Below are 8482 nucleotides of genomic sequence, written 5' to 3' on the forward strand. Positions count from 1 at the left end.
GTGACTTATCACCTCACACCTGTTAGAATGGTTATCAACAAAAAGACAAGAAATAACAAATGTTGACAAGGATGTGGAGAAAAAGGAACCCTTGTGCACTGTTGGTGGGAATGTAAATTGTAAATGTAAAAAAATAGTATGGAGGTTCCCCCAAAAATTAAAATTAGAATTGCCATATGATCCAGCAGTCCTCTTCTGGGTATATAGCCAAAGGAAATGAAAACAGTGTCTTGAAGAGATATCTGTACTCCCATGTTTATTGCAGCATTATTCACAATAGCCAAAATATGGAAACAACCTAAGTGTCTGTCAATGGATGAATGGATAAAGAAAATGTGATACACAAAAACACACACAATGGAATATTCAGCCACGAGAAAGAAGGAAATCCTGCCATTTATGACAGCATGGGTGGACCTTGAGAGCTTTATGCTAAATGAAATAAGACAAAGACAAATACTGTATAACCTAACTAAAACAGCCAAACTCATAGAAACAGAGTAGAAAAGTGGTTACCAGGGGCTAGAGGATGGATGGAGGAAATGGGGAGCTGTTGGTCAAAGAGTACAAACTTGCAGTAATAAGATAAATAAGTTCTAGGTATCTAACGCACAGCATGGTGATTACAGATAACGATACTGTACTATATACCTGAAAGTTGCTATAAGAGTAGATCTTAAATGTTTGCACCACAAAAATGAAATGGTAATTATGTGACATGATGGATGTGTTAGCTAACACTACGGTGGTAATCATATTGCAATATATAAATGTATCAAATCAACATGTTGTACACCTTAAACTTATACCATGTTATATGTCAATTATATCTCAATAAAGCTGGAAATTTTTTTTAAAAACTCTATCTACCTTGAAGTTGCCATACTTGAGATACCATGGAGAGGCCACATAACAATAGAGAGAGACACCACAGGAGCCCCAGATTTTTTAGTGTTCCCAGTCCAAATGCCACACATATGAGTGAGCCTTCAGATTATTTCATTCCCAGCCACCATCTTACTATAAACATATGAGAGACCCCTCCCCGCAGGAAGAACCACCTATCTGAGCATAATCAACACTTAAATCTATGAGATAATAATAAAATGATTTACATCATTTTAAGCTACTAAATTTGAGGGTCATTTCTTCCATAACAACAGGTAACCAGAAGAGTATTTATATTATAAAGTGGTTGCCTCAGGTAGAGTGTGAAAAGATTAGTCCCAACTATTCACAAATATACACCAAAGAATAAACTCCATTATCTATACATATTTATATGTGAAAACTAACCTATACAGTACAAGGATTCTAATTCCAGTTACCACAGAATAATCACACTCAACCCATTCTCTCCCACTGAATGCAGCTACAAAATCTGAACAGAATGTATGGAGCAACTATTTGGGGACTCTTAAACATAAATTGTACCAGGTAAATTGAAAACAAACACAATAATTTGAAGTATAACAACTGGCAGTGAGCTTACCATTTTTTTCCTCCAGTAGACACTGGACTGGACTTAAGGTAGCCCAAAACCCAGAAGGGGGCATCAACATGGACAGAGAGCAACAAGAAGTGCAGGAAATTGATCTAATGTTCCGAGAAGGTAGGAAAGTACTCCATTTTTTCTTTTTTCCATTCTCTCATACTCTAGCCAATAAACAATCCCCCTATGACAGCTAAGTCAACAGTGACAAGGGATGGAACAGTGACTCAAGTGTTTAAAATGCTAAGGAAGAGGGGAACTCTCCTCTTTGTTGGAGTAGCTGTGGTCTCAAGACAGTGGGGCAAAGCCCCATTGATATATTTTATTCTCTACCTGTCCTCTTGCAGCTTGGCCCCAGACATGGATAAAGTTGCAGAAAGTGCTTGGCAGAGAGGAGCAAGTAAAGACTCATGTTTCTTGCCAAACGACCAAAAATGGGAACTCCAAGGAACTGCAAAGTATCAAGGGAATTGTGGAGAAGTTGTTTATGAACTCCTAGGTTCACCTTGACCTGCATTTGGATCTGATCTTAAACAACATCACAAAGACTGAGATAACTGAACTAAATAGCAGACACAACCCAGGTCCTAGACTAGCCATGGATAACACACATGTAAGACAGATATAAATAGCACTGCAAAAGTTTTGAGAACTTAATTGACTTTGGAGCCAGGATTCACAAAAGGCAGGTCAGAACTTGTGATCTGGACCCCACCATGTCGACTACAAGCTAACACAAATATATAAACATTACTCTGTGGAATTAAAACAAGATTTAAGATCCAATAGCATAATATTAAACATGTCCAGGATACAAACCAAAATTATTCAGCATGAAAATCTCAACTGTTGATTGTCCATTGAAGAGGCAATCAATAAACACCAATGCTGAGATGACACATGACACAGATGTTTGAACTATCTAAAAAAAACCTTTAAAGTAGGTGTTATAAAAATGTTTCAGTGAGAGCAAACAATCTTGAAATGAATAGAAAGATAGAAAGTCTCAGCAAAGGAGTAAGATAGAAGAAGAAGAACCAAATTGAAATGATATAACTGAAAAATATAATAACTGAAATTTTAAAGGTGGTTATGTGGGCTTAATAGAAGAATGAAGATGAAAGAGTCAGTAAATGTGAAGATATATTAATAGAAGTTATCTAGTCTGAACAACAGAGGAAAAATTGAGAGATAAATGAACATAGCCACAAGGACCTGTAGGATAATAACAAAAGATCTAACATTCATACCTTTGGAATCTCATGACAGGAGAAAGAGTGTGATGCAGGAAAAAAATATATGAAGATATAATAACTGAAAACATTCCAAATTTAGCAACAGAAAAAAACCCGCAGATTCAAGAACTTCAGCAAATTCCAAATAGGATAAACTCATATGAATCAATGCCCCCAGACATATTGTATTAAACTAGTGAAAAGAAAGACAAAGAAAATATATCTAAAGCAGATAGAGAAAAATGATACATTGCCCTTAGGGTAAGAATCCAAATGACTGAATTTCTCATCAGAAACCAAGGAGGTCATAAAGAAGTATGCAACATTTTTAAAGTGATGAAAGAACAGTCAACCCAAGATAATATGTCCAGCAAAAATAGCATTCAGCAGACAGTGAAATAAAAACATTGTGCAAAGAAGGAAGACTGAGAGAATCTATTGCCAGCAGACCTCTATAAAAGGATGGCTGAGAGAAGTTCTTCTCTTCACCAGTTTTTTAAAATATGCTCTTTGATTAAAAACAAAAAGTATAGAGACAAAAAAAAAATGGCATAGATGATAGAGGCTCTGTTCATCCCTCTGGCAACCAAATCAAAGTTGTGACAGAAACAAGGAGCAAACAGCAAGGGAAATCACCTGGGATCTAGATGAATAAACCTTATAACTAGAGAGAGAAATAAGAAATCACCCTGCAACAGGAGAAGATAGGACTGGGCAAGACGCGAGGTTGCCCGGTCCTGAGCAGCTAAGTGGGACAGAGGCTGCGGCAGTGGCAGCCAGCAGCTTCAGATGCCTCTTAAAAGGACCATGTCCATGAGCGGATTTTTGTGGTGACAGACCTGCTCGCTCTGAGCACCGGCGCTGGGTCAGCTGCTCGGGGGGCACCAGGGACTTACAGGAGGACACTGAGTTGTCGAAGTGAGGGCCAAGGTGAGATTCGCTCTGTACAGAAGTGCCAGTGGTATCTATTATTCCTCTGTTGAGCCCTACCCCTTCCCAGTGCACAGACTCAGCAACACCATAGCTGAGACTCATCAAACTGGATAACAGAGGTTGCTCTTCCCAGAGGATTCCCTGAAACTTCGCCTCCCCCACCTCATGGCTCCACCCAAGCTACGTCCAGAGGTGTCCTCAGCAAGTCAGGTGCCCCTTGCTGAGCTGCACCTAGACTTACACTGGTGGAAGCTGACATGAATTTCTGGCGTGACCTCTTAAGGAAACTATAAACACAGCATCTGTGGACTGCTTGCTGAATTTTAACAGATGGCCCTGAAGGAGCACAGCTGGGGCTAAATTTGGCCTGCAGCTGAACTCCACTCAGGACTGTGCCATTGGACACCTACCACACAAAGCCGCACTAATAAGACCGGGAGACTTAGGAGCTTTGCTTAGTACATAGAAACACAGAAAGGCAGCCAAAATGGGAAGACAAAGAAGCAGAAACCATATGAGAGAACAGAACAGAGATCCAGGAATAATGGAGTCAAGTAATCTAACAGATGCAGAGTTTATGACACTGGTTATAAAAATGTTCAATGAACTTAGGGGAAGTGTAGATGAATTCAGTGAGAACTTTAACAAAGAGATAAAAAACATAAAAATGGAAATGGAAATTATAAAAGGGAACCAGTCGGAAATGAAGAACACATTATCTGAGGTGAAAAGTATATTAAGTGTGAATAAATAGAGTGATTAAAGAAGAGGATCAAATGACCTATACAAAGGATGGGGAATCCAAGGACACTCAATCAGAATGGCAAGAAAAAAGAAGCCAAGAATATAATAATAATTCGAGGACTTATGGGATACTATTATATGTAAAAATATTTGTGTCACAGGGGTACTGGGAAAAAAAAAGACGTTGAAGAGCTATTTGAAGAAATAATGATAGACAACTTCTCTAACCTGGTGAAGGAAAGAGACATATAACCCCAAGAAGCTCAGAGAGTCCCAAGAAAGAGGAACCGAAAGAGGACCACACCACGACACATAATTAAAATGCCAAAGTTAAACACAAAGAGAGAATCTTAAGAGCAGCAAGAAAAAAGCAGTTAGTTACTTACAAGGGAGCACCCATAAGACTGGCAGCTCATTTCTCAAAAGAAACTATGCAGAACAGAAGAGCTTGGCACAAAATATTCAACATGATGAAAACCCAGGATCTACGACCAAGAATACTCTATCCAGCAAAGCTATCATTTAGAGTTGAAGGATAGATAAAGAACTTCCCAGACAAAAATAAGCTAAAGGAATTTATCAACACTGAGCCAGTATTACAGGAAATGTTGGAGAGACTTCTTTAAGAAGAAAAAACATGTATCAAAAACAGAAATAACGAATGGTAATAACCACCTTCCTATCAACAAGTACCTCAAATGGAAAATAATTAAATGCTCCAACCAAAAGATAGAGTGGCTGAATGGATAAGAAAACAAAACCCCTACATATGCTGTCTACAAGAGACTCACTTCAGATTAAGATACACACAGACTAAAAGGAAGGGGATGGAAAAAGATATTGTCTTGATGGACCTAGAGAGTATTGCACTGAATGAAATGGGTCAGATAAAGACAAATATCACATGATTTTACGTATATGTGGAATCTAAAGAACAAAATAAACAACAACAACAAAAATGGAAATAAACTCATAGATACATAGAATATTTTGAGGGCTATTAGATGGGAGGGGGTTGGGAGGGCAAAAAAAAGGCAAAGGGATTAAGAGGTACAAATGGATAGTTGCAGAATAGCCATGGAGATATAGAGTGTAGCATAGGGGAGATGGTTAATAATGCTGTAATAAATATATAAGGGGGAAGAAAGGTACTAAATTAGGGGTGATCACTTTGTTGTGAGCTATGTGGATCTCTGATCACTATGCTATACAACTGGAACTGGTATAGTATTGTATGCCAACTATAATTGAAAAAATTCATTGAATTGCACAATGTAACTACAAGCAACTAATTGTCTACTATATTTCAATAAAGCCAGAAAAAGCAATCCCACCCCCAAAAAATGTATAACATGAGATTTTCAATGTATGTAGATATAATACGCAACATAAAGGGAGGAGGATAGAGGGACCTATATGTTAGTATGGTTTCTATATTCCACTTGATTTGGTAAAATATTGATTCTAGGTAGATTGTAAAAACTTGGGTGTGTATACTATATTCCCTATAATATACAGAGATAAAGTTAAAAAAAAACACACACACACTATAGATAAATTAAAGGGAATACTAAAAAATGCTCAGAGAATCCCAAAAAGAGGAAGTAAAGGGGAAATGAAGGAACAAAAACCAGAGGGACAAATCAGAAAACAAATAATAAAATGGTATACCTAAATCCAAACATATCAATAACTACATTAAATGTAAATGATCTAAGCAAAATAATTAAAAGAGAGTTTGTCATAATGAATAAAAAACAGGACCCCAAAATTAGTGCCTATGAGAAACTTACTTCAAATATCTTGATATATGTAGGATTGAAGTAAAATGATGTAAACATGTATATCATGTAAATATTAATAATAAAGAGCTGGAGTGGCTCTATTAACATCAGATAGATTAGACTTCCCAGAAAAGAAAATTATGAAGAATGAAGAGGGACATTACATCATAATAACTGATATATCCACCAAGTAAACATTACAATCTGTATTAGTTTTCTATTGCTCCATAACAAATTACCACAAACTGAGTGACTTAAAAAATGTACATTTATTATCTCACAGTTTCTGTAGGGCAGAAGTCAGGGCACAGCTTAATTTTGTTCTCTGCTTCAGGGTATCTGCAATCCAGGTGTCTGCTAAGGCTGCAGTCTCATCATAAGCTTGACTGGGGAAAGATCCACTTCCAAACTCATTCAGGTTTGGGGCATAATTAGTTTCCGTGTAGCAGTATGACTAAAAGCCCTAATTTTTTCTGGCTGTCCATTGGCAGCCACTCTCAGGCATGAGAGTTCACCTGCTGCTCCTAGAAGCTGGCTGAAGTTCCTTGCCACATGAGTTTCCTCAACGTGGCTGCTTACTTTATCAATCCAACAAACTGTTAAAATGAAGTCTTACATAATATGACATAATTATGGGAGTGACATTTTATCCTCTTTGCCATATAACATAATTTGATCAAGAGAGTGACATCCCATCACCTTTGTCATATTCTACTGAATAGAAGCAAGTCTCAGGTCCTGCCCCCATTCAGTGGGAGGGGATTACACAAAAACATGACTATCGAGAGGTCAGTTCATTGGGATTTGCCTCCTTGGGGACTGCCCACCACAGTTTTAGAGATGCATGCATTTAATACCAGAGTTTTAAAATACTTGAAGCAAAAGCTGACAGAATTGAAAGGAGAAATTAAAATGTCCATAATTAGAGCTGAAGACTTTAATACCCCTCTCTCCATAATAGACTCATAGACAGAAAATCAACAAGGATATAGAAGACCTGAACAACACCATCAACCAACTAAATCTAATTAACATTTATAGAATGCTCCATCCAACAACAGCAGAATATGCATTGTCTTTAAGTTAGCATGTAACAAGAGTCTGAAATCAATTCCACTGGGTTAAAATCAAGGTGTCAGCAGGGCTGGTTCCTTTGGTAGGCTCTGAAGGAGAATCCATCTCCTTGCCTTTACCAGTTTATGGACCTATATTACTTGCATCATGGCCCCTTCCTCCATCTTCAAAGCCAGCAGTGTAGTATCTTGCTTCCATTGTCATATCTCCTATTTCCTCCTTTGACCTTCTTACCTCCCATTTTAAGGACTCTTATGATTACATTTAGTGCCAACTCAGACAATCCAGGTAATCTCACCATCTCAACATCCTTAACTTAATCACCTTTGCAAAGTCCCTTTCACCAGTAAGGTAATATATTCAGTTTCTGGAAATTAGAACATAGACATTTTTTTGGAGGCCATAATTCTGCATATCAAATATACTTACTGAAGAAATTGAATTTATTGTGAAAAATATTCAAAAAAGAATTCTACAGGCCCAGGTGGTTTCACTGGTGAATCCCATCAAACATTTTAAGAGGAATAACACCAATACAACACAATCCTTCCAGAAAATATAAGAGGAGTGAACACTTCTCTTCTTACTTTATGAGGTCATTACCATGATACCAAAACCAGACAGACAGTTCAAGAAAAAAAGCTACAAACCAATATCTCTCATGAACCTAGATATAAAAATTATCAACAAAATATTAGCAAAATGAATTTAACTATGTACAAACATAAGTATACACCATAACCAAGTTAATACAGTGGATCTCATGTTGAACCAACCTTGTAATCCCAGATATTACAAGCCTGGTTCGACATGAGATCCACTGTATTAACTTTCCGAAGAAGAAAAACCACATGATCATATTGATGCAGAGAAAGCATTTGACAAAGAATAACTTTCAACAAAATAAGAATAAAAGTGAACTTCCTCAACCAGATAAAGAGCATGTCCAAAAAAACCAATATAGCTAACAACATTTTTAATGTTCAAGTCTGATTTTTCCCCCTAAGTTGAGGAAAAAAGCAAGAAAGTCTACTATCGACCATTCCTATTCAACATTGTAGTGGAATGCCTAGACAAGACAAAAGGCACGAAAAAATCAAAAGCATACAGATATAGCAAAAATCATAATATGTAGACTTAAATGGAATACTGAGGAAGGAGAGGAATAAAAACTCTAGAAGGTACAAAAAAACAGAAGGAAAAGAGAGGGGTTCTCAAAG

Source organism: Pteropus medius, unplaced genomic scaffold (assembly GCF_902729225.1).
Source record: "Pteropus medius unplaced genomic scaffold, Ma_sr-lr_union100, whole genome shotgun sequence".
Classification (NCBI taxonomy): domain Eukaryota; kingdom Metazoa; phylum Chordata; class Mammalia; order Chiroptera; family Pteropodidae; genus Pteropus; species Pteropus medius.